Source organism: Oncorhynchus keta, chromosome 29 (genome assembly GCF_023373465.1).
Source record: "Oncorhynchus keta strain PuntledgeMale-10-30-2019 chromosome 29, Oket_V2, whole genome shotgun sequence".
NCBI classification, from domain to species: domain Eukaryota; kingdom Metazoa; phylum Chordata; class Actinopteri; order Salmoniformes; family Salmonidae; genus Oncorhynchus; species Oncorhynchus keta.
Window position 1 is genome coordinate 45,633,911 of NC_068449.1, and position 26,809 is coordinate 45,660,719.

Genomic DNA, 26,809 nt, shown 5'->3' on the forward strand with positions numbered 1-26,809 from the left:
ACAATAACATAGTAATGGCACCATTATAACAAGCTGTACTATAATGCATAATAGTTTTTACATGTCATAAGGGTTATTTACATGTCTCAGTCCCCATTTGCTTGACAGCTGACCGCCACACATAACAAGCATGTTGGGTTGGTTGTTATTATCACTGCAAGGCCTGCTATGCTAAATTGTTGGGGCATGCAGTTCATACAGGCTTCCATATAAATCATTTAGATTCATTTCATTCAAGACTTAGTCCACTTCCTGCACATAAATTGTAAATCATTGAAACAATATATATTTCTTACAAATGTATATAAAGAGTTAGACAGTGATATAGCTCTATGAGTTTGTAGTTAGTTTATACTATAGACAGTACAGTAGACACTTTTATTCAAAGCAAATGACAGTTATGTGCATACACTTTATTGACGAGTGATCCCGGTAATCGTGCCCACCACCCTGGCATTGCAAGCCCCATGCTTTAACAATTGAGCTAGAGGACCAGTATAATGAAGAGAGACTGTTGTCCTCTCTCTGTGTGTGGTATTAGAGGCTCCTGAGGACCAGAGGAATAGCTGCCATGGGCGACCCACTGGAGGTCAGTGACATTTACCAGGATGTCAAAGGGTCATGGGGGAGTGTGTGTGTGTGCATGCGCGTGCGTGTTTGTGCGTGTGTGCGAGAAATAGAGAGAGAGGACTCGAGGAGAGACTGTCTGTGTGTGTTTCTGCACAGCAACAGATATCTGACAATGCAGTAACAAGTCAACAGTTAAAAACTATGACCAACTTTTCTAAATGTGTGTTTGTCTATGTTTACTTCAGGTGTTTCTATACAGTATATGTACAGTTGAAGTCAGACGTTTACATGCACTTATGTTGGAGTCATTAAAAATCATTTTTCAACCACTCCACACATTTCTTGTTAACAAACTATAGTTTTGGCAAGTCGGTTAGGACATCTACTTTGTGCATGACAAAAGTAATTTTTACAACAATTGTTTACAGACAGATTATTTCACTTATAATTCACTGTATCACAATTCCAGTGGGTCAGAAGTTTACATACACTAAGTTGACTGTTCCTTTAAACAGCTTGGAAAATTCCAGAAAATGATGCCATGGCTTTAGAAGCTTTTGATAGGCTAATTGTCAGAGTCGTGTGTATGGGTGGCAGGAAGTCAGGCACAGGAGAGTAAAACGAGTGTAATGGAGTCCTTTTAATATATGTCCACTAAACATGCTCCAAACACTAAATATACATACATAATAAACATGGGTACAAGGACCCGTCGCACACCTATACAAACATAAACAACACTGACATAAAACAATCTCTGACAAAGACATGAGGGGAAACAGAGGGTTAAATACACAACAAGTAATGAATGGGATTGAAACCAGGTGTATAGGAAGACAAGACTAAACCAATAGAAGACCGGTGACGTCGACAGCCGAGCACCACCTGAACAAGGAGAGGCAACGACTTCGGTAGAAGTCGTGACAGTACCCCCACCCCCCCTGACGCCGGCCTCAGGGACGACCCGGAGGGCGATCCGGATGGAGACGGTAGAATTCTTTTAAAATGGAAGGATCTAACACGTCCTTCACCGGAACCCAGCATCTCTCCTTCGGCCCGTACCCCTCCCAGTCCACGAGGTACTGAAGGCCCCTCGCCCGACGTCTCGAATCCAATATGGATCGAACAGAGTACGCCGGGACCCCCTCGATGTCTAGAGGAGGCGGAGGAACATCACGCACTTCAGCCTCCTGGAGCGGGCCAGCCACCACCGGCCTGAAGAGAGACACATGGAACGAGGGATTAATACGGTAATGAGTGGGTAGTTGTAACCTATAACATACCTCGTTCACTCTCCTCAGGACTTTAAACGGCCCCACAAACCGCAGACCCAGCTTCCGGCAGGGCAGGTGGAGGGGCATGTTTCGGGTCAAGAGCCAGACCCTGCCTCCCGGGAGGCGCAGTGGTTAAGGGCGCTGTACTGCAGCGCCAGCTGTGCCATCAGAGTCCCTGGGTTCGCGCCCAGGCTCTGTCGTAACCGGCCGCGACCGGGAGGTCCGTGGGGCGATGCACAATTGGCCTAGCGTCGTCCGGGTTAAGGAGGGCTTGGTCGGTAGGGATGTCCTTGCCTCATCGCGCACCAGCAACTCCTGTGGCGGGCCGGGGACAGTGCGCGCTAACCAAGGTTGCCAGGTGCACTGCTCCGACACATTGGTGCGGCTGGCTTTCGGGTTGGATGCGCGCTGTGTTAAGAAGTAGTATGGCTGGTTGGGTTGTGTATCGGAGGACGCATGACTTTCAACCTTTGTCTCTCCCGAGCCCGTACGGGAGTTGTAGCGATGAGACAAGATACTACAACAATTGGATACCACGAAATTGGGGAGAAAAAGGGGTAAAAAATAAAATAAAAAAAAGAGCCAGACCCTGTCCCCTGGTGCGAACACCGGGGCCTCACTGCGGTGACGGTCTGCGCCGACCTTCTGGCGCGCTGAAGGTGGACGTGGGCTGCCTCCCAGGTTTCCTCAGCGAGCCGAAACCAATTGTCCACCCGAGGAGCCTCGGTCTGACTCTGATGCCAAGGAGCCAATACCGGCTGATACCCTAATACACATTGAAAGGGACAAAGGTTAGTGGAGGTGTGATGTAGCGAGTTCTGGGCCACCTCTGCCCAGGGCACGAACTTCGCCCACTCCTCCGGCCGGTCCTGGCAATAAGACCGCAGAAACCTACCCACATCCTGGTTAACTCTCTCCACCTGCCCATTACTCTCGGGGTGAAAACCTGAGGTAAGACTAACCGAGACCCCCAGACGTTCCATGAACGCCTTCCAGACCCTTGATGTGAACTGGGGTTCCCGATCAGACACTATATCCTCAGGCACCCCATAGTGCCGGAAAACGTGTGTAAACAGGGCCTCCGTAGTTTGTAAGGCCGTAGGGAGACCGGGCAAAAGGAGGAGACGACACGACTTAGAAAACCGATCCACAACGACCAGGATCGTGGTGTTACCCTGTGAAGGCGGAAGATCAGTTTTAAAAAATCCACCGACAGGTGCGACCACGGCCGTTGTGGAATGGGTAAAGGTTGTAGCTTACCTCTGGGCAGGTGTCTAGGAGCCTTGCACTGGGCGCACACCGAGCAGGAGGGAGCATAAATCCTCACGTCCTTAGCTAAATTGGGCCACCAGTACCTCCCATCAAGACAGCGCATCATCCGACCTATCCCAGGATGACCAGAGGAGGATGACGTGTGGGCCCAAAAGGTCAATCGGTCGCAGACAGCAGACGGAACGTACAGACGACCAGCTGAAGGGGAGAGGGCTCTGCACGTGACGCCTGCTCAATGTCCGCGTCCAGCTCCCACACTACTGGCGCCACCAAACACGAAGCTGGGAGTATGGGAGTGGGATCCAAGGACCGCTCCTCTGTGTCATAGAGCCGGGACAATGCGTCTGCCTTAACCTTCAGGGAGCCTGTTCTGTAAGAGAGGGTAAACATAAAACGAGTGAAAAACATGGCCCACCTTGCCTGACGAGGATTCAGTCTCCTCGCTTGCCCCCCTTTAGCAGTGAGGTAATGGGAGCAGCCACCTGACCAAAACCCCGGATAAACCTCCGGTAGTAATTGACAAACCCTAAAAAACGCTGCACCTCCTTAACCGTGGTTGGAGTCTGCCAATTTCGCACGGCTGTAATGCGGTCGCTCTCCATTTCGATGCCCTAGGAAGGAGATGGATTGGTGAAAGAACAAGCATTTCTCAGCCTTGACATATAGATCATGCACCAACAGGTGACCAAGCACTTTGCACACCAGGGACACATGCTCGGCACGTGCAGCGGAGTATATCGTCGATATACACCACTACACCCTGCCCGTGCAGGTCCCTGAAGATCTCATCTACAAATGATTGGAAGACTGATGGAGCATTCATCAACCCATATGGCATGACACGGTACTCATAATGACCTGAGGTGGTGCTAAATGCCGTCTTCCACTCATCACCCTTCCGAATACGCAACAGATTGTACACACTCCTGAGATCCAATTTTGTGAAGAAGCGTGCCCCGTGCATTGACACTAATTGACATCGTTTGAGTCAATTGGAGGTGTAGCTGTGGATGTATTTCATGGCCTACCTCCAAACTCAGTGCCTCTTTGCTTGACATCATGGGAAAATCAAAATAAATCAGCCAAGACCTCAGAAAGAAAATTGTGGACCTCCACAAGTCTGGTCCATCCTTGGGAGCAATTTCCAAATGCATTAAAGCACCATGTTCATCTGTACAAACAATAGTACTCAAGTATAAACACCATGGGACCACGCAGCCGTCATAGTGCTCAGGAAGGAGATGCGTTCTGTCTCTTAGAGATGAAAGTACTTTGGTGCAAAAAGTGCAAATCAATCGCAGAACAGCAAAGGACCTTGTGAAGATGCTGGAGGAAACAGTTACAAAAGTATCTATATCCACAGTAAAACGAGTCCTATATTGACATAACCTGAAGGGCCACTCAGGAAGAAGCAACCACTCCAAAACCACCATAAAAAAGCCAGACTACGGTTCGCAACTGCACATGGGGACAAAGATCGTACTTTTTGGAGAAATGTCCTCTGTCTGATGAAACAAAAATAGAATTGTTTGGCCATAATGACCATAGTTATTTTTGGAGGAAAAAGGGTGAGGCTTGCAAGCCGCAGAACACTATCCCAACCGTGAAGCACGGGGTGGCAGCATCATGTTGTGGGGTTGCTTTGCTGTGGGGGGGTCTGGTGCACTTCAAAGTAGATGGCATCATGAGGATGGAAAATTGTGTGAATATATTGAAGCAACATCTCAAGACATCAGTCAGGAAGTTAAAGCTTGGTCCCAAATGGGTCTTCCAAATGGACAATGATCCCCAAGCATGCTTCCAAAGTTGTGGCAAAATGGCTTAAGGACAACAAAGTCAAGGTATTGGACTGGCCATCACAAAGCCCTTTGTGGGCAGAACTGAAAAAGTGTGCGAGCAAGGAGGCATACAAACCTGACTCAGTTACACCAGCTCTGTTAGGAGGAATGGGCCAAAATTCACCCAACTTATTGTGGGGAAGCTTGTGGAAGGCTACCCAAAACGTTTGACCCAAGTTAAAATATTTAAAGGCAATGCTACCAAATACTAATTGAGTGTATGTAAACTTCTGACCCACTGGGAATGTGATGAAAGATATAAAAGCTGAAACAAATCATTCTCTCTACTATTATTCTGACATTTCATATTGAAGTGGTGATCCTAACTGACCTAAGACAGGGAATGTTTACTTACATTTAAGATTAAATGTCAGGAATTGTGAAAAATTGAGTTGAAATGTATTTAGCTAAGGTGTATTTATGTAAACTTCCGACTTCAACTGTATGTCAACACAGTTTACTGTGTTTTCCCCAGAATGACGGCCGTCTGCGGTTCGGTAGACAGAGTTGTGGTGTATAAGAGCAGTAAGACAGGGAAGGTGGACAGCATCCCATCTGTGGAACTGTCTCAGTCCCAGTGGAGACTTGTGTGTCTGGGACAGGGCATCAAGTTGACCACCAGCAACGGGCACATCTACAAATATGACGGCTTCAGAGACACAGTGACCAGAGGGATGGGGGGGAGAGAGGGATGAGGAGGGCAGAGGAGAAGTGAGGGGAGGAAAGGGGTGGAGGAGAGGAAAAAAGGAGGGAGGGTAGGAGTAGAGAGAGGGAGGGGGAGGGAGGGAGATATCGTTGAGGGGAGACAGAGATGGAGGGAAGGATGAAGGGGAGGGAGGTATGGATGGTGGAGGAGAGAAAACATGAGAACAGGGAGGAAAGAGGTGGAAAGAGGAAAGAATGGGAATGAAAAGAGAGTAAAGAGTGAGTTTGGAGTAGGAACGAGATCAGAGAGGAGTATAGAATCATTTGAAACAGAAAAATCAGCATGGAAAATAAACATTGTCTTCTCTCTCTACATCCTTCTCTCTAGGACTTTGCCAAGATATCTGAGTACTTCAAAGCCCACTACAAAGTGGAGCTGCCAGAGAAAGAATTGTGTGAAGGGGGGTTGGAACTGGGGCACCGCCAAAACCCATGGAGGTGGGGGGGGCTGTGTGTGAGCGTGTGTCTGGTATAGACTTGAAAGGAAAAACCCACACTCACTGAAATATTCTTTAAGTTGTAATGTATTTTGTTTTTAGCAGCAGAGGTCATAACAAATGGATGGCAGTGTTTGTCAAAGTCTGGTATAGACTCCCATTTTAGTCCCATATTCAGAAAACTTTAACGTCCTCAAGAGGCAATTCATTTTGCAGTAGTCAAAGTACATAGACAAGATCACATATTAAAATGTAAAACACAACAGAACGAAGCAACTGATATTTACAAAATATTTACAGTAAGTCATCGGGATAATGCATATAGTCTCTCATAGCCTCCAGTATTATGGATTTTTTTTTCTTTTTTTTTTTTTCTCACCAATTTCGTGATATGTAGTTGGTAGATACGATCTTGTCTCATCGCTGCAACTTGAACAAAAGTATCGGCCAAATGCCTCAACTGAATAAATGTAGATATTGCATTTAATGTAACATGCTTTATCCTCCTCTCAGGTGTTTAGAGACAGTGTGCTGTCCAAGGCAGATGTGATCCAGGCTACAGGAGATGCTGTGTGTATCTTCAAAGAGCTGCAGTGTCTCACGTCCAGGGGCAGGTACATACACACACACACACACCTTTACACACATATACACACACATACCTTTACACAGATATACACACACACACACCTTCATGCACACATATGCAGGGGCAGGTAGGCACACACAAACCTTATTCATGCCAAACTACACCTTCACCTGTGGCAAAAGTAGGAAGATGTACTCCTTTACTTTGTGACCCCCCTGCCATCCCCCCTCTCTCAATTCAATTAAATGCAAGGGCTTTATTGGCATGTGAAACATATGTTAACAATGCCAAAACAAGTGAAATAGATAATAAACAAAAGTTAAATAAATCAATACAAATTTACAGTAAACATTACACTCACAGAAGTTCCAAAATAATAAAGACATTTCAAATATCATATTATGTCTATATACAGTGTTGTAACGATGTGTAAATAGTTTAAGTACAAAAGGGAAATAAATAAATATAAATATGCGTTGTATTTACAATGGTGTTTGTTCCTCACTGGTTGCCCTTTTCTTGTGGCAACAGGTCACACATCTTGCTGCAGTTTTGATAAACTGTTTGTTTTCAAATTCTTTATGGCTCTGTGTAATCTTAGGTAAATATGTGTCTCTAATATGGGCATACATTTTTACATTTACATTACATTTAAGTCATTTAGCAGACGCTCTTATCCAGAGCGACTTACAAATTGGTGCATTCACCTTATGACATCCAGTGGAACAGCCACTTTACAATAGTGCATCTAAATCTTTTAAGGGGGGTGAGAAGGATTACTTTATCCTATCCTAGGTATTCCTTAAAGAGGTGGGGTTTCAGGTGTCTCCGGAAGGTGGTGATTGACTCCGCTGTCCTGGCGTCGTGAGGGGTTTGTTCCACCATTGGGGGCCAGAGCAGCGAACAGTTTTGACTGGGCTGAGCGGGAACTGTACTTCCTCAGTGGTAGGGAGGCGAGCAGGCCAGAGGTGGATGAACGCAGTGCCCTTGTTTGGGTGTAGGGCCTGATCAGAGCCTGGAGGTACTGAGGTGCCGTTCCCCTCACAGCTCCGTAGGCAAGCACCATGGTCTTGTAGCGGATGCGAGCTTCAACTGGAAGCCAGTGGAGAGAGCGGAGGAGCGGGGTGACGTGAGAGAACTTGGGAAGGTTGAACACCAGACGGGCTGCGGCGTTCTGGATGAGTTGTAGGGGTTTAATGGCACAGGCAGGGAGCCCAGCCAACAGCGAGTTGCAGTAATCCAGACGGGAGATGACAAGTGCCTGGATTAGGACCTGCGCCGCTTCCTGTGTGAGGCAGGGTCGTACTCTGCGGATGTTGTAGAGCATGAACCTACAGGAACGGGCCACCGCCTTGATGTTAGTTGAGAACGACAGGGTGTTGTCCAGGATCACGCCAAGGTTCTTAGCGCTCTGGGAGGAGGACACAATGGAGTTGTCAACCGTGATGGCGAGATCATGGAACGGGCAGTCCTTCCCCGGGAGGAAGAGCAGCTCCGTCTTGCCGAGGTTTTTTTTGGCAGGAGGTTAGGAAGTGCAGCTCAGTTTCCACCTCATTTTGTGGGCAATGTGCACATACAGTGGGGCAAAAAGTATTTAGTCAGCCACCAATTTTGCAAGTTCTCCCACTTAAAAAGATAAGAGAGGCCTGTAATTTCCATCATAGGTACACTTCAACTATGACAGACAAAATGAGAAAAAAAATCCAGAAAATCACATTGTAGGATTTTAATGAATGTATTTGCAAATTATGGTGGAAAATAAGTATTTGGTCAATAACAAAAGTTTATCTCAATACTTTGTTATAGACCCTTTGTTGGCAATGACAGAGGTCAAACATTTTCTGTAAGTCTTCACAAGGTTTTCACACACTGTTGCTGGTATTTTGGCCCATTCCTCCATGCAGATCTCCTCTAGAGCAGTGATGTTTTGGGGCTGTTGCTGGGCAACACGGACTTTCAACTCCCTCCAAAGATTGTCTATGGGGTTGAGATCTGGAGACTGGCTAGGCCACTCCAGGACCTTGAAATGCTTCTTACGAAGCCACTCCTTTGTTGCCCGGGCGGTGTGTTTGGGATCATTGTCATGCTGAAAGACCCAGCCACGTTTCGTCTTCAATGCCCTTGCTGATGGTAGGCTTTGTTACTTTGGTCCCATCTCTCTGCAGGTCATTCACTAGGTGTTACTGTAATTTAATTATGCCAATGTGCTTTCATCAATTGAAAGCCCTTAGTCTATTTTATGAGAATTTCTAAGATTTCTTGTTTGCATTAAATAGACGGAGACCAGTCTTTCAATAATAGGTAATATAATTTATTCTCGGAGCGCGCTCCCACTTAATCACGTGCAGCAGTTTATATACAGATCATGACGTAATTTCATTGCTGTAACAGAATCCCCTCCTCTCGACCGGGACAAAGTGAGGTGAAAAGTTCATTCTAACTTACTAACACACTCCCAGATAACTTTTGACCCCTCAACATTATCGATCACCACTGAGCTGACAGTTTTAATTAACAGAAAACCCAGGAATGCACTCACTGCCTTATCTAAAAACCCCAGAGCTAAGTTTCTGTAGGTTCAACGTTAGGTGAACGGCATTATTTGTTTACACAGTCCCCAACCCATTTGTTTCTTCCTCGTTGGAATGGTGTTCATTAACTTTAATTACTACCTTGTCCGTGTCACACAATCCCTTCTTATGAACTCATATTGTTAATCAGATATAATAAAACAGAGTATAAGTTTACTTAGTTACAGTTCCATTTAAAATGATTTGTTCAGTCATTTAATCATAATTTCCCAACACTAGGTCCCCCGTGTGGTTCTGGAATTTTTGCTCACCGTTCTTGTGATCATTTTGACCCCACGGGGTGAGATCTTGCGTGGAGCCCCAGATCGAGGGAGATTATCAGTGGTCTTGTATGTCTTCCATATTCGAATAATTGCTCCCACAGTTGATTTCTTCAAACCAAGCTGCTTACCTATTGCAGTCTTCCCAGCCTGGTGCAGGTCTACAATTTTGTTTCTGGTGTCCTTTGACAGCTCTTTGGTCTTGGCCATAGTGGAGTTTGGAGTGTGACTGTTTAAGGTTGTGGACAGGTGTCTTTTATACTGATAACAAGTTCAAACAGGTGCCATTAATACAGGTAACGAGTGGAGGACAGAGGAGCCTCTTAAAGAAGAAGTTACAGGGCTGTGAGAGCCAGAAATCTTGCTTGTTTGTAGGTGACCAAATACTTATTTTCCACCATAATTTGCAAATAAATTCATTAAAAATCCTACAATGTGATTTTCTGGATTTTTTTTATAATTTTGTCTGTCATAGTTGAAGTGTACCTATGATGAAAATTACAGGCCTCGCTCATTGTTTTAAGTGGGAGAACCTGCACAATTGGTGACTGACTAAATACTTTTTGGCCCCACTGTAGCCTGTCTTCTCTCGAGAGCCAGGTCTGCCTACGGCGGCCTTTCTCAATAACAAGGCTATGCTCACTGAGTCTGTACATTGTTAAAGCTTTCCTTATTTTTGGGTCAGTCACAGTGGTCAGGTATTTTGCCACTGTGTACTCTCTGTTAAGAGCCAAATAGCATTCTAGTTTGCTCTGTTTTTTGTAAATAGTTTCCAATGTGTCAAGTAATTATCTTTTTGTTTTCTCACAATTTGGTTGGGTTTAATTGTGTTGCTGTCCTGGGGCTCTGTGTGGTCTTTTTGTGTTTGTGAACAGAGCCCCAGGACCAGCTTGTTTAGGGGACTCTTCTCCAGGTTCATCTCTCTGTAGGTGATAGCTTTGTTATGGAAGGTTTGGGAATCACTTCCTTTTAGGTAGTTGTAGAATTTTACGGCTCTTTCCTTGATTTTGATAATTAGTGGGTATCGGCCTAATTCTGCTCTGCATGTATTATTTGGTGTTTTACGTTGAACACAGAGGATATTTTTGCACAATTCTACACGCAGAGTCTCAATATGGTGTTTGTCCCATTTTGTGAATTCTTGGTTGGTGAGCAGACCCCAGACCTCACAATCATAAAGGACAATGGGTTCCGTGACTGATTTTTTTTTAGCAGATCCTAATTGTTTTGTCAAATGATATGTTCCTTTTGATGGCATAGAAGGCCCTTCTTGCGTTGTATCTCCGCTCGTTCACATCTTTGTGGAAGTTACCTGTGGCGCTGATGGGCCGAGGTATGTGTAGTTTTTGTGTGCAACGGTATCTAGGGCAACGGTATCTAGGGCAATGGTATCTAGGGCAGCGGTACCTAGGGCAACGGTATCGAGATGGAATTTGTATATGTGGTCCTGGCAACTGTACCTTTTTTGGAACACCATTATTTTGGTTTTACTGTCAGGGCCCAGGTCTGGCAGAATCTGTGCAGAAGATCTAGGTGCTGCTGTAGGCCCTCCTTGGTTGGTGACAGAAGCACCAGAGCATCAGCAAACAGTAGACATTTGACTTCAGATTCTAGTAGGGTTAGGCCGGGTGCTGCAGACTGTTCTTGTGCCGCCGCCAATTTGTTGGTATATATGTTGAAGAGGGTGGGGCTTAAGCTGCATCCCTGTCTCACCCCACGACCCTGCGGAAAGAAATGTGTGTGTTTTTGCTCATTTTAACCGCACACTTGTTGTTTGGATTTAATAATGTTGGATGTTTTTCCCCCAACACGACTTTCCATCAATTTGAATGGACCCTCATTCCAGATTAAGTCAAAGGCTTCTTTGAAATCAGCAAAGCATGAGAAGACTTTGCCTTAGTTTTAGTTTGTTTGTGTGTCAGTTAGAGTGTGCAGGGGGAATACATGGTCTTTCGTACGGTAATTTGGTAAAAAGCCAATTTGACATTTGCTGTATATTGTTTTTACTGAGGAAATGTACAATTCTGCTGTTAATGATAATGCAGAGGATTTTCCCACGGTTGCTGTTGATGCATATCCCACCGTAATTTGTCTCCACATTTGTGGATTGGGGTGATCAGTCCTTGGTTCCAAATATTGGGGAAGATGCCAGAGCTAAGGATGATGTTAAAGAGTTTAAGTTTAGCCAATTTGAATTTGTTGTCTGTATATGTTATCATTTAATTGAGGATACCATCAACATCACAGGCCTTTTTGGGTTGGAGGGTATGTATTTTGTCCTGTAGTTCATTCAATGTAATTGGAGAATCCAGTGGGTTCTGGGAGTCTTTAATAGTCGATTCTAAGATTTGTATTTGATCATGTATGTGTTTTTGCTATTTGTTCTTTGTTATAGGGCCAAAAGTGGTTTACCCATACATCTCCATTTTGGATAGATAACTCTTCATGTTGTTGTTTGTTTAGAGTTTTCCAATTTTCCCAGAAGTGGTTAGAGTCTATGGATCCTTCAATTACATTGAGCTGATTTCTGACATGCTATTGCTTCTTTTTCCGTCGTGTATTTCTGTATTGTTTTAGTGATTCACCATAGTGAAGGCGTAGATTTAGGTTTTCTGGTCTCTATGTTTTTGGTTGAACAGGTTTCTCAATTTCTTTAATAGGTTTTTGCATTCTTCCTCAAACCATTTGTCATTGCTGTTCATTTTCTTTGCTTTTCTGTTTGAAATTGAGAGGTCAAATATACTGTTTAGATGTTCTTGTGCCAAGTTTACAATTACAGTGGAATGTTTTGTCCAGGAAGTTGTCTAAAAGGGATTGAATTTGTTGTTGCCTAATTGTTTTTCTGTAGGTTTCCACACTACATGCCTTCCATCCATAGCATGTCTTAATATTATTCAGTTCTTATTCATGCCTCATGATTGAGTACTGTTCTGTTCAAGTAGACTGTGAGTTTGCTGTGATCTGATAGGGGTGTCAGTGGGCTGACTGTGAACGCTCTGAGAGATTCTGGGTTGAGGTCAGTGATAAGAAGTCCACATTATTACTGCCAAGAGATAAGCTATAGGTGTACCTACCACAGGAGTCCCCTCGAAGCCTACCATTGACTTTGTATCTCTCTCTCTCTCTCTCTCGCTGGTATGATATCTACCCTAGCTTCCTCCATGGTAAAGACATTTGACTATAAGATCCCCTACACCACTGTGCTACGTCTCTTCCTGCTCCCACACAAGGACCAGAGGCAGATGTGACTTCTGGTGCGTGTTTCAATAGTCATCATATGTAAGACCTCAAGATTGTAAACAATTTGAATACAAAACGTCTGTCTGTGTCTCCCTCTCACCGTCTCCCTCTCTCCCTCCCTCCCGCCCACCCACGTACCCCTCTCTCTCTCTCTCTCTCTCTGTAGATTCAGTCTAGACCCACCCATTAAACAGGGGCAGACACGTTACCACTTTCTCATCCTGCTCTTCTCCAAGGAGGAGGACCTCAGCCTTTCCCTCGACATGACAGAGTGAGAGAGAGAGCGAATGAGAGAGAGAGAGACTGTGAGGGGAGGCAATGGAAATATACGAGTATGAGAGAGGAAGAGAGAGAGATGTTATACTGGTACCCCCTGTACATAGCCTCATTGTTGTTATTTTATTGTGTAACTTTTGTTTTGTCTACTTTAGTTTATTTAGTAAATATTTTCTTAACTCTATTTTCTGAACACTGCATTGTTGGTTAAGGGCTTGTAAGTAATCATTTCACGGTAAAGTCTACACCTGTTGTATTTGGCGCATGTGACAAATAAAAGTGGATTTGATTTCTAAGTGTTTGGAGAAGGAATGGTAAATGTTAGAAGAAATCGATCAGATTTGATACTGAGGTTTATATTTCATGCTTTTTGTATAATTTATTTCTGTTTGTCTTCCCCTCTCTCTCTGTCCTCGCTCTCTCTCTCTCTCCTCTCTCTCCCCTCTCTCTCTCTCCCCTCTCTCTCTCTCCTCGCTCTCTCTCTGTCCTCGCTCTCTCCCCTCTCTCTCCTCACTCTCTCTCTGTCCTCTCTCTCTCTCTCCTCTCTCTCTCTCTGTCCTCTCTCTCTCTCTCTCCTCGCTCTCTCCTCGCTCTCTATCTCTCTCTCTCTCTCTCTCTCTCTCTCTCTCTCTCTCTCTCTCTCTCTCTCTCTCTCTCTCTCTCTGTCCTCTCTCTCTCTCTCGCTCTCTCTCTCTCTCTCTCTCTCTCTCTCTGTCTCTCTCTCTCCTCGCTCTCTCTCTCCTCTCTCGCTCTCTCCACTCTCCATCTCGCTCTCTCTCCCCTCTCTCTCCTCTCTCTCTCCTCTCTCACTCTCCCCTCTCTCTCTACTCTCTCTCCCTTCTCTCGCTCTGTCTCTCCTCTCTCTCTCCCCTCTCTCTCTCTCCCCTCTCTCTCTACTCTCTCTCCTCTCTCTCGCTCTGTCTCTCCTCTCTCTCTCCCCTCTCTCTCCCCTATCTCTCACTCTCTCCTCTCTCTCTCTCCTCTCTCTCTCCTCTCTTTCTCCTCTCTCACTCTCCCCTCTCTCTCTACTCTCTCTCCTCTCTCTCTCTCTCTCTGTCTCTCTCCCCTCTGTCTCTCCTCTCTCACTCTCCCTCTCTCTCTCCCCTCTCTCTCGACTCTCTCTCCTCTCTCGCTCTGTCTCTCCTCTCTCTCGCTCTGTCTCTCCTCTCTCTCTCCCCCCTCTCTCTCACTCTCCCCTCTCTCTCTACTCTCTCTCCTCTATCTCGCTCTGTCTCTCCTCTCTCTCTCCCCTCTCTCTCGCTCTGTCTCTACTCTCTCTCTCCTCTCTCTTCTCTCTAGGGAGAAGCGTTATGGGGGGAAGCTCAGTAAGAACATGTCAGGTTCCCTCTATGAGATGGTCAGCAGGGTGATGAAGGCTCTGGTCAACAGGAAGATCACCGTGCCAGGAAACTTCCTGGGGTAAACACTCTCACGCACACATGTTTACACACACACACACACACACACACACACACACACACACACACACACACACACACACACACACACACACACACACACACACACACACACACACACACACACACACACACACACACACACACTTCCAGGAGTAAAGAGGCGATAGGACGGCCAACTGCTGCGCACAGCCAGCGTTCATGTTGCTCTGTCTCTGTCACACTCTCCTTCCACTCTGAAATACAACTCTAACTCTCTCCCCTGCAGTCCCAGTGTATAACGTGTTCCAACAAAGCGTGGTCAGGCCTGCTCTATCCTCTGTAGAGGGGTTTCGTCCACATACACAAGCCCCCCCCCCGTGCACCTGCGCTCCCCAGGAGGTACTGTATGCCCGTCATTTGTCCTTATGGGACATTCAAGTGTCCCCTTTTTGTTGCTGTTCTTTCACTCCTTCATTCGCAGGCCAACGTTGGATGACAAAGTGAACGTCGACTTCCTCTACTCCTTCATCCATCCATCCAGGTGTCGGTGTGTTAACTTCGCCAGAGGCACCACCACCACCACCACGCGCTCCCTCGACTTTGAGATCGAAACCAAGCAGGGCACCCAGTTCACCCTTCAGCAGCATCGAGAGGTGACGGATACACACGCGTACACGAAACGCACACACACACACACACACACACACATACACTTCTACATACACACACCTTTGTCACGTCTCGTCTTTCACTCCATTCTCTCTCGTTCTAACCTCTCCGTCAGAGAGGAGTATGGGAAGCGTTTTGACTTTGTGACCGCCGAGAAGCTCAGCATCCAGAACAGAGGGTTCAAAGAGGTAAACATCTCACATGCTAACTCCACTATTTCCCTCTTTCATTAGATGTTCTTTCATCCCTTCGTCCACTGACCTGTCCTCTCTGTCTCTCTGTGTTGTGGTCCGGTAGAAAAAGGTTGGTCCTGTACAGATGTGGGGGTTTGGTTTTAAACTGCATGGCGTGTGATTTGGGAGAATGTTATGATCAGGATTGGGGGTATTAATTGCATTGCCTTTCTGTTATGGAATTGTGGGGGTGGGAGGAGTCTAAATCTGTGTGTGTTATTACTGATGGTATAGCAAAGTAACACCTAACTTGGTAAGTGAGACAACATTTTCTATTTTTGTTCACTGTGTATATTTCCCAAAGTTAGCATCTCTACATGGGTTGTCTGCGTTTTACAACAAATAATATTGCCTTGTATTACTACAGTACTACTATGTATTTACTATGATACTACTGTGTATTTACTATGATACTGCTTGGTATTTTTGTCCTGTCAGGGTATGAAGGGTAAAGATGACATGTTGGAGGACTCAGAGGAGGACCAGCACGATGTCTACCTGGAGAGGATGAAAGAGGAGGGCAAGATCAGAGAGGAGGCCAATGACAGTGATGACTCCGATGGAGAGAGCGGTGAGTGACAGAAGGCTTGGCCAATCAGAAGGCGAAAGCAGTGAGTGACAGGAGGCTGGGCCAATCAGAGGGTGAGAACAGTGAGTGACAGATATTGCTGAGCGATTATTTATGTAGTTTCGGTTTGATTATTAAAAAATAATCACTGTTTTCGGTTTAGATCATTTTTGTAAATATTAAAAGCACTATGCATTATGTGGATTGAACTAAGTAACTTACTAAACTAAGTAACAACAGAGAATAAAACAATGAATAAAAGTCCCATGATGGTAGTGTCTGCCCATTACTGCTTATCACTTATCAACCATAATTTATTCACATTACTTAACGTTAATAAAATATTTCAGTTGTTGTGTATATTACATTTGTTTTATTTGATTAGTTTATTATTTCATTTACACGTCATCTCGTTTCTATAAAGCTGCTGCCTATGCTGTCTGACAAAATCATTATTTTAGTAGTTCTTCATTGTTAATAAGTCATACTTTTATGACCATACTTTTACTACCAACTATCAATCACTTATATCATGTATTTTTTAAATGACCTTGCGAAGCAACTGATAGTGCATTCTTCTGTCTCTTCTCTCCCTCTCGGTGTCTGTCCTGACCGGACAAGTAGGGGCGCAATGTATTATGGTCATTGTAGTTATTTATGTTTTCTGTACTAAACAGTGTAGAATATTGGCCTGTTGGAAACTACAACTCCTTCCTACATCACACAGTTTGGGCTTGACCTGATTTATCTCTAGAGTAACTGCATATTGGGATCACAGAAAAAAAAAGGAACGAAATGGAACTCAAATAATTGAAACGATGTCAGTCAGGGTGAGAGTGGTGAGTGACAGGAGGCAGGGCCAATCACAGTTGTTTGTCTTGTCTTCAGATGAGTCTTTTAACCCTGGAGAGGAGGATGATGACATAACGGAAGAGTATGTATTAGTTTTCAATCCATCACTCCCTTATATTTACTGCTTTTTTCAATGTTTTTGTCAGTCAATCTCTTTCACTTCCCCCTCTCTCTTCTCATCCTGCCTCCCTCTCTCTGACCTGCCTCCTTTATTTCACTTCCCCCTCTCTCTTCTCATCCTGCCTCCCTCTCTCTGACTCGCCTCCTTTCTTTCACTTCCCCCTCTCTCTTCTCATCCTGCCTCCCTCTCTCTGACTCGCCTCCTTTCTTTCACTTCCCCCTCTCTCTTCTCATCCTGCCTCCCTCTCTCTGACTCGCCTCCTTTCTTTCACTTCCCCCTCTCTCTTCTCATCCTGCCTCCCTCTCTCTGACTCGCCTCCTTTCTTTCACTTCCCCCTCTCTCTTCTCATCCTGCCTCCCTCTCTCTGACTCGCCTCCTTTCTTTCACTTCCCCCTCCCTTCTCATCTCATCCTGCCTCCCTCTCTCTCTGACTCGCCTCCTTTCTTTCACTTCCCCCTCTCTCTTCTCATCCTGCCTCCCTCTCTCTGACTCGCCTCCTTTCTTTCACTTCCCCCTCTCTCTTCTCATCCTGCCTCCCTCTCTCTGACTCGCCTCCTTTCTTTCACTTCCCCCTCTCTCTTCTCATCCTGCCTCCCTCTCTCTGACTCGCCTCCTTTCTTTCACTTCCCCCTCTCTCTTCTCATCCTGCCTCCCTCTCTCTGACTCGCCTCCCTTCTTTCACTTCCCCCTCTCTCTTCTCATCCTGCCTCCCTCTCTCTGACTCGCCTCCTTTCTTTCACTTCCCCCTCTCTCTTCTCATCCTGCCTCCCTCTCTCTGACTCGCCTCCTTTCTTTCATCTTCCCCCTCCCTCTTCTTTCACTCATCCTGCCTCCCTCTCTCTGACTCGCCTCCTTTCTTTCACTTCCCCCTCTCTTCTCATCCTGCCTCCCTCTCTCTGACTCGCCTCCCTTCTTTCACTTCCCCCTCTCTCTTCTCATCCTGCCTCTCTCTCTCTGACTCGCCTCCTTTCTTTCACTTCCCCCTCTCTCTTCTCATCCTGCCTCCCTCTCTCTGACTCGCCTCCCTTCTTTCACTTCCCCCTCTCTCTTCTCATTCTGCCTCCCTCTCTCTGACTCGCCTCCTTTCTTTCACTTCCCCCTCTCTCTTCTCATCCTGCCTCCCTCTCTCTGACTCGCCTCCTTTCTTTCACTTCCCCCTCCCTCTTCTCATCCTGCCTCCTTCTCTCTGACTCGCCTCCTTTCTTTCACTTCCCCCTCTCTCTTCTCATCCTGCCTCCCTCTCTCTGACTCGCCTCCTTTCTTTCACTTCCCCCTCCCTCTTCTCATCCTGCCTCCCTCTCTCTGACTCGCCTCCTTTCTTTCACTTCCCCCTCTCTCTTCTCATCCTGCCTCCCTCTCTCTGACTCGCCTCCTTTCTTTCACTTCCCCCTCTCTCTTCTCATCCTGCCTCCCTCTCTCTGACTCGCCTCCCTTCTTTCACTTCCCCCTCTCTCTTCTCATCCTGCCTCCCTCTCTCTGACTCGCCTCCTTTCTTTCACTTCCCCCTCTCTCTTCTCATCCTGCCTCCCTCTCTCTGACTCGCCTCCTTTCTTTCACTCTCACAAGTTCTCTTTCTCTCACACTCTCTCTCTTTCTCTGTCTCCTCTCTCAGGTATGACAATAAGACAATTAAGGGGGGAGACAGTGACAGAGAGAAGAAGAAGAGACCAGCCAAGAAGGCCAAACTGGTGAAGGAGAGGAAACCACGCAAGGTAAAGGAGGGAGGAATGGAGGGAAAGAGGGAGGAGAGGTAAAATTGAGTAGCTCATCTGAAATGAATCTGTCTTTCCTCCCTTCCTTTCTATCTCTCAACATCTCTCCTCCTCTTTCCTCCCTTCCTTTCTATCTCTCAACATCTCTCCTCCTCTTTCCTCCCTTCCTTTCTATCTCTCAACATCTCTCCTCCTCTTTCCTCTCTTTCCTCTCTGTCCTTCCTATTTGCATGTTCTCTCTCTTCACCTCTGTTTTTCTTCCTCTTCCCTTCCTCTCTCCCTCCCTCTCTTTTCTCCCCTCTCCCTCCTTCCCTCTCTCTCCCCAGAAGAAGCCGAAGGACAGTGGCGCCCCCAAGAGGCCGATGAGCGCCTATTTCCTGTGACTGAACGCCATTCGCGATAGCATCAAAGCAGAGCACCCTGGGATATCATCACAGAGATCTCCAAGAGGGCTGGGGAGATGTGGAGCAGAAAGAGGTGTGAGAGAGGGAGGGAGTGATAGAGAGGGAGGGAAATAGAGAGATACCACTATTGCAATTGTCCTCCTCTCATCCTTCCCTCTTGTCTTTCTTTTGCTCTCCCTTTCAATAAAAAAATGTAGTTCATTATAAAAAATGTAGTTCATTTCTGACATTTCTGACCCTTCTCTTTCTTTTGCTCTGCCCGAATCCTCTCCCTCTCTTTGTCTCTCCCTCTCTCTCTCTCTCTCTTTGTCTCTCTCTCTCTCCCTCTCTTTGTCTCTCCCTCTCTGTCTCTCCCTTTCCCTCTCTCCCTCTCTTCGTCTCTCCCTCTCCCTCTCTTTGTCTCTCCCTCTCTTTGTCTCTCCCTTTCTCGCTCTCCCTCTACCCTTGTCAGTCTGTCTGTCCGTCCGTCCGTCCGTCTGTCTGTCAGGAGTGGAATGGGAAAGTGGAGGAGGCGAAGAAGGACTATGAGGGAGTACAGAGAGAGTGGAAGAGGATCCTCTGCCCCCTCCAAAAAGTTCAGTATCATGTCCCTGTTAAACACCTACATACTACACTTTTACAAAAAAAGGTTCTGGATAGAACCAAAAAGGGTTCTATGCTTGCTTCATACAGTGCATTCGGAAAGTATTCAGACCCCCTTCACTTTTCCCACATTTTGTTACGTTGCAGCCTAAAAAAAAGGCAGCGCGCTTGGAGTTTGCCAAAAGGCACTCAAAGGACTCTCAGACCATGAGAAACAAGATTCCCTGGTCTGACGAAACCAAAATTGAACTCTTTGGCCTGAATGCCAAGCGTCATGTCTGGAGGAAACCTGGCACCATCCCTACGTTGAAGTATGGTGGTGGCAGCATCATGCTGTGGGGGATGTTTTTCAGTGGCAGGGACTGGGAGACTAGTCAGGATCGAGATAAAGATGAACAGCAAAGTACAAAGATCCTTGATGAAAACCTGCTCCAGTGCTCAGGACCTCAAACTGGGGCAAAGGTTTACCTTCAAAACAGGACAACGACCCTAAGCACACAGCCAAGACAAAACAGGAGTGGCTTCGGGACAAGTCTCTGAAAGTCCTTGAACCCGATTGAACATCTCTGGAGAGACCTGAAAATAGCTGTGCAACGACACTCCCCATCCAACCTGACAGAGCTTGAGAGGATCTGCAGAGGAGAATGGGAGAAACTCCCCAAATACAGGTGTGCCAAGCTTGTAGCATCGTACCCAAGACGACTAGAGGCTGTAATCGCTGCCAAAGGTGCTTCAACATTATACTGAGTAAAGGGTCTGAATACTTATGTAAATGTAATATTTCCATTTTTTATATTTTATACATTTGCAACATTTTCTAAAAACCTGTTTTTGCTTGGTCAGTATAGTGTATTGTGTGTAGATTGATGAGGAGAAAAAGCAATACAATGACATTCAAAAGGAGACAAATAATTAGTAGGAAAACCTTTTGTCATCATTCTGATGTCACCAGATTGACTTTAGATACAGTACAACGTTAGCGAGCTAGCTAAGATTGAGGAGAGGCCACCGGATTTTAGCTCGCTAACGTTAGCATTGCTAGCTATTTTTGACAAACTTTGCTAGCTAATGACAACATTGCAATCTGTGAAGTACATTTGACGACTGTCAGAGTTTTCTTCCTGGGAAGGAGAGGAGGACCAAAATGCAGCATGGTTATTTATAAACATCTTTAATGAAAGATGAAAACTATACAAAATAAGAAACCGTGGAGAACCCAAAACAGTCCTAACTGGTGCAAACCACAGAGACAGGAACACAATCACCCACGAAATACCCAAAGAATATGGCTGCCTAAATATGGTTCCCAATCAGAGACAACGATAAACACCTGCCTCTGATTGAGAACCACTCCAGGCAACCATAGACTTACCTAGAATACTATACTGAACACAACCCCATCAATCTACAAAAACCCTTAGACAAGACAAACACATAATCACCCATGTCACAGCCTGGCCTAACCACAATAATAAATAAAACACAGAATACTAAGGCCAGGGCGTGACAACGACATGATAATGCTGACAAAGTAGTTTCCTACTAAATATTTGACTACTTTAGCAATGCCATTGTATTTCCAGGCACAGTAGTGTAATTTAGACTAAACCGTAGTTAGCCTCTGTCCAGAGTGACTGGGTTTATCACCACTTTATGGCACCACTATGTCACCGCAGAGTGACGGAGGTGCAACCTATGAAAATGAAGAACACACTACAACCCTTTTTGGTTCTATCCAGAACAAGAGTTTAGATACAATTGATGCACTACTTGTATATCATTTACAGTATATATAACGTGGGATGGTTTCCCAGACCCAGATTAAGCATATCGCTAGACGAGAAATCATTTCTCATTGAGATTCTCCATTGAGCATGCTTTTTAATTCAGGACTAGGCTTAGTCTGGGTGTGTGTCATAGATTATCATGGAAGAGTTTTGCTGATCATAACACCAAAAGGTGCATCATATTTGAAGTATTTGTGTCTGAACGTTTGCTTATTTATCCTGTCTTGAATATAATCTCTTCCTCTTTTTCACGTGTTCAGAGTGAGGAAAAAGAAGGAAGGGAAGAGTGAAGAGAAGAATAAGAAGGGGAAGTCTGGTGGAGGGAGAGAGAGAGGGAGACAGGAAACGACAGCTTTAAGAGCAGGGAGTTTATCTCCAGCGAAGAGAGCTCCTCAGAGTCCAGACAGTGGCACGGGCAAACGCAAGGTGAGGACACACATGCACACGCCCCATGCACACACACACTGTACTTCACATGTAAAACATTTTGCTACAAGTATGGCATTTCAGACAATTGTTTTGTTTATTCATGTTCACGCCTCTTCTTTTACCCTCTCTCTTTCTCCATCTCACTCTCTCAGGGTTCAGATGAACAAGAGGAGAAGGTGGCCTCGACCCCACCCAGTTCTGACTCAGGATCGGACTGAGGCGCGTCTGAGAGGAGGGAGAGAGAAAGAGAGGGAAGGACATGGAGAGGGAAAAGAGGGCAAAGTGTGGAGAGGGGTTGTGAACTCTTTTACCACCCTCTGTTCTTCTCTCACGCTAATTATATGACATTTTAAAGTACATGAAGCAAGTATGAAGATAAATACAGACGTATTCAAAAATATTCTGTCCAGGAATTGTAAAACTATCCCTCTTATCTTAGGAAGCAAAATACCATATTTAATTATTTTAACCCAGTGCAAAAATCCCATAACCTGACCAGTGATGACTATATTTCCCAGCTACACGTGCATGACATTGCCTGTCGGTTTAGGCTGTGAACAACTCAGGTAAAACCCCTTGCCTACTGTGAAATGTAGTTTTCCAGAATATTACAAAATTAAATATTATAAGTAAATGCTCTTTTTCATGTCTTGAGTGTTTTGGTGCAGACTGGCTTAAAGGCTTAAATGCTGTCTGTCATATACACATATACAACAAAATAATAATAATGTTCATACACACACGCACACACACACACACACACACACACACACACACGCGCACACACACGCACACACACACACACGCGCACACACGCACACACACACACACACACACACGCACACACACACACACACACACACACACACACACACATAAACAACCATTTGCTGTTAGCGAAGCACAATAAACATTCTATGGTTATTCAATGTGGTTTAGAAGGATGTGTGATGTTGGACTGAGTTAGAGTAGTGAAGAGGGCTGTGGTTTCAATATGCCACGGTGTGGTCAACTATGAGAAGTGAGAACGACGGTGAGGACAGGAGAGAGAGATGGATGGAGGAGGCCTGTCTTTTAAGTGTCGGTGCGTAATCTGATACTGATGACAAGCGCTCGAAATGAACACAATCTCCTCCAGCTCCCTCGCTCTCGTTCCAGCCATACTATCAATTCTCTCTCCCCTCTACTTCTCAGCCAACCTCTAAATCTATTTCCTTGTTCTTTCTCTCTCTCGCACTCCCTTTTGTTCTCCCTCTCTCTGTTTCTCTGCACACCCCTCTCTCCAACCACACCATCGTCTGTAAATGACAGTTATATTGTTTATCTACGACACTTACTCTCTTCTCTCTATATATTAGCCCTAGGTTGATATATATTTATACAGTAGATATGTTTTGTCACATACACCGGAGAGGTGCAGTGAAATGTGTTGTTTTACAGGGTCGACCTTCCACATCGACAGAGTTTTCACCTTTGTCAGCTCGGGTATTCAAACCAAACATTCAGTTACTGGTTCAACATTCTAACCGCTCGGCTACCTGCCGCCTTTTCCATCATGCCCTTTGTTCCTTTTTGCTGTTTCTCTCTCCCCTTATCATTGTCTGTTCTCCATCCCCTTCTCCTCCGTCTTCTGTCTGTCCTCTCCACCCCCTCTAGCTCTCTCCTTCCTCTCAGACCACTTACTAGGTAATCTAATTTAAGGTGTGGATGAGTTGTATTTATCATCTACTGAAGTCCATTTCCTTTCTCTCTCTTCATCTCTTTCTCTCGGTCTCTCCCCCAGCTATCTCTTCTCTTTCTCTCGCTTGTTTCTTTTTCTCCCCATCTCTCTCGTTCTCCCATTTCTAAGGAAATCTAATAACAGGTTGGAAGGAACTTCCCAGTATCTGTATTCTCTAACGGCGCCACAATCATCATTATGACCAATATAACTCTCTGGGCGCATCCCAACTGGTGCCCTATTCCCTATATACTACACTACTTTTGACCAGGGCCTATAGGGTGTAATTTGGGACTTAACCCTCTGGGCTAAGAGAGAGACGGATGCTATGGTGTACCGAATACTTAACAGGGTCATGACCTTAAAAACTTGCGATCCATCGTACAGTGCTTGTAATTTGGACTAGGACACTGTCGCCGCCCCCCTGACACTGTCTCTGACCGATTTAACGCCCATTCAATGTCTTAACATTTGAGTCATTTAGCAGATGCTCTTATAAAATGCGACTTACAGGAGCAATTATGGATAAGTGCCTTGCTCAGAGGCACATCGGCAGATTGTTCACCTATGTAGTCAGTGCTGGGATTTGAACCAGTGACCTTTCAGTTACTGGCCCAATGCTTTCAACCCGAGGAAATGTAAAGGAAGACGATATTTTGGTATTTTTTTCATTAGTCAATTGTTGATATAGTGCCAAAATGTGTTGCATGTCAGCAATCAAGTGTCCAAGATATATATATATATATAACTTTCCTAAATACAGAAATACAGTGCATTCTTAAAGTATTCAGGCCCCTTGACTTTTTCCACTTTTTGTTACGTTATAACCTTATTAAAAAATGAGGAAATAAAAAAGAATCCTCATCAATCTCCACACAATACCCCATAATGACAAAGTGAAAACAGTTTAAAAAATATATATTTTTAAAAATCTTTGCAAAATAAAAAGCATAAATAGCTTATTCAGACCCTTTGCTTTGAGACTCAAAATTGAGCTCAGGTGTATCCTGGTTCCATTAATCATCCTTGAGATGTTTCTACAACTTGATTGGAGTCTACATGTGGTAAATTCAATTGATTGGACATGATTTGGAAAGGCACACACCTGTCTATATAAGGTCCCACAGTTGACAGTGCATGTCAGAGCAAAAACCAAGCCATGAGGTCGAAGGAATTGTTCGTAGAGCTCAGAGACAGGATTGTATCGAGGCACAGATCTGGAGAAGGGTACCAAAAAATGTCTGCAGCATTGAAGGTCCCCAAGAACACAGTGGCCTCCATCATTCTCAAATGGAAGAAATTTGGAACAATGAAGCGGTGACTCCCGGACGCTGGCCTTCTAGAAAGAAAAGAAAAAGCCATATCTCAGACTGGCCAATAAAAAATAAAAAAATTAAGATGGGAAAAAGAACAGACACTGGACAGAGATATGGCTTTCTCTTTGCAACTCTGCCTAGAAGGCCAGCATCCCGGAGTCGTCTCTTAATTGTTGACGTTGAGACTGGTGTTTTGCGGGTACTATTTAAGGAAGCTGCCAGTTGAGGACTTGTGAGATGTCTGTTTCTCAAACTAAACACTCTAATGTACTTGTCCTCTTGCTTAGTTGTGCACCGGGGCCTCCCACTCCTCTTTCTATTCTGGTTAGAGTCAGTTTGCGCTGTTCTATGAAGGTAGTATGACACGGTGTTGTATGAGATCTTCAGTTTCTTAGCAATTTCTCGCATGAAATAGCCTTCATTTCTCAGAACAAGAATAGACTGACGAGTTTCAGAATAAAGTCTTTGTTTCTGGACATTTTGAGCCTGTAATCGAACCCACAAATGCTGATGCAGCAGATACTCAACTAGTCTAAAGAAGGCCAGTTTTATTGCTTCTTTATTGCTTTCAGCTGTGCTAACATAATTGCAAAATGGTTTTCTAATGATCAAATAGCCTTTTAAAAGGATAAACTTGGATTAACTTGTACAACGCGCCATTGGAACACAGGAGTGATGGTTGCTGATAATGAGCCTCTGTAATCCTACGTAGATATTCCATAAAAAATCAGTGTCTACACTGTATTTCTGATCCATTTCATGTTAGTTTACTGGACAAAATTTTTTGCTTTTCTTTCAAAAACAAGGACATTTCTAAGTGACCCCAAACTTTTGAACGGTAGTGTAGACCTTTGAGTTCATTTTATTTTTACAGGGACAGTGCACATTAATCAACGTTTCAGTAAAAGTGCCGGTTTTAGCCAGCCGGCTAATTTTCAACCGCAGTCCCTGGGCAGGTTATTAAAAACAATTACACTATAGACAATCATTGAGCAGTGAGCACACGCAGAGCAACATAGGACAAGCAAGACATAGCATACAGACAGAGCAACATAGGACAAGCAAGACGTAGCATACAGACAGAGCAACATAGAACAAAACAACTCTGGAATGAAAAGGCGCTGTACAATTAAAATGTATTGTTATTATACTGTATACATACATATATCTACATCTAACATCCAGAGATACTGCCTTAATCTCTAGTCTAGTATCTTTCAGTCTATGGAAGAGCCCTATATAAATACAATCAATTATTATTCATTATTAAAGGGCTACTTTTCAACCTTATTCATTATCTCCGGCACCAAACCATACGTGAAAACAGAGCATGGTTATAAAAAAATAGGAAGAAAGGCTCGGGAAAATGCATGTCTGTGACATCACAGGGTAGGATTAAAAGGAAAACAGTGATTTTCAAAACCTGCAACGTGTTTCTAGCTAGAGGGAGGGTATTTTCTTGTTCCCCACGCCACCGTGAATGTCCTAGTGTTTGAAAGTCACCGTTTTTCAAATGTTAACTTTGAATCCTAGTTTCTTTTTTAAACAAAATGTAGAAATAGACCGTTTTCACATATGTAGACACGGGTATTGTGCTGGAGATAATGAAAATAAGGCTGAAGAGTGGTGGAGCCGTACATTAGGTGATATGTTCATCTTTCAATGAGCATGGTCAAAGACAAGGGCCTGCATCTCAAATGACGCCCTATTCCCTTAGTGCACTACTTTTGACCCATGGACCCTGGTCAAACGTAGGGCGTTATATAGGGAATAGGGTGCCATTTGGGATAAAGACACGGTTGAAACATCGGGTGAAATCGATATATATATGAAAATGTATCTATAACATACATACAGTAGCATGCAAATCGCTATGGTCATGGACTTCTAGACCTCAGGTTAAGGACCAAAGACAACAGATGAGGAAATGAACCATCAAGGTTACTGCTCATTAAATGTTAGTG

At 44.8% G+C, this 26,809-nt stretch overlaps 1 pseudogene; it reads left to right on the forward strand.

Annotated features, from left to right (window-relative positions):
- LOC118362972 (FACT complex subunit SSRP1-like) lies at window positions 1–22,432 on the forward strand (annotated as a pseudogene).
- The last annotated feature ends 4,377 nt before the right edge of the window (window positions 22,433–26,809 follow it).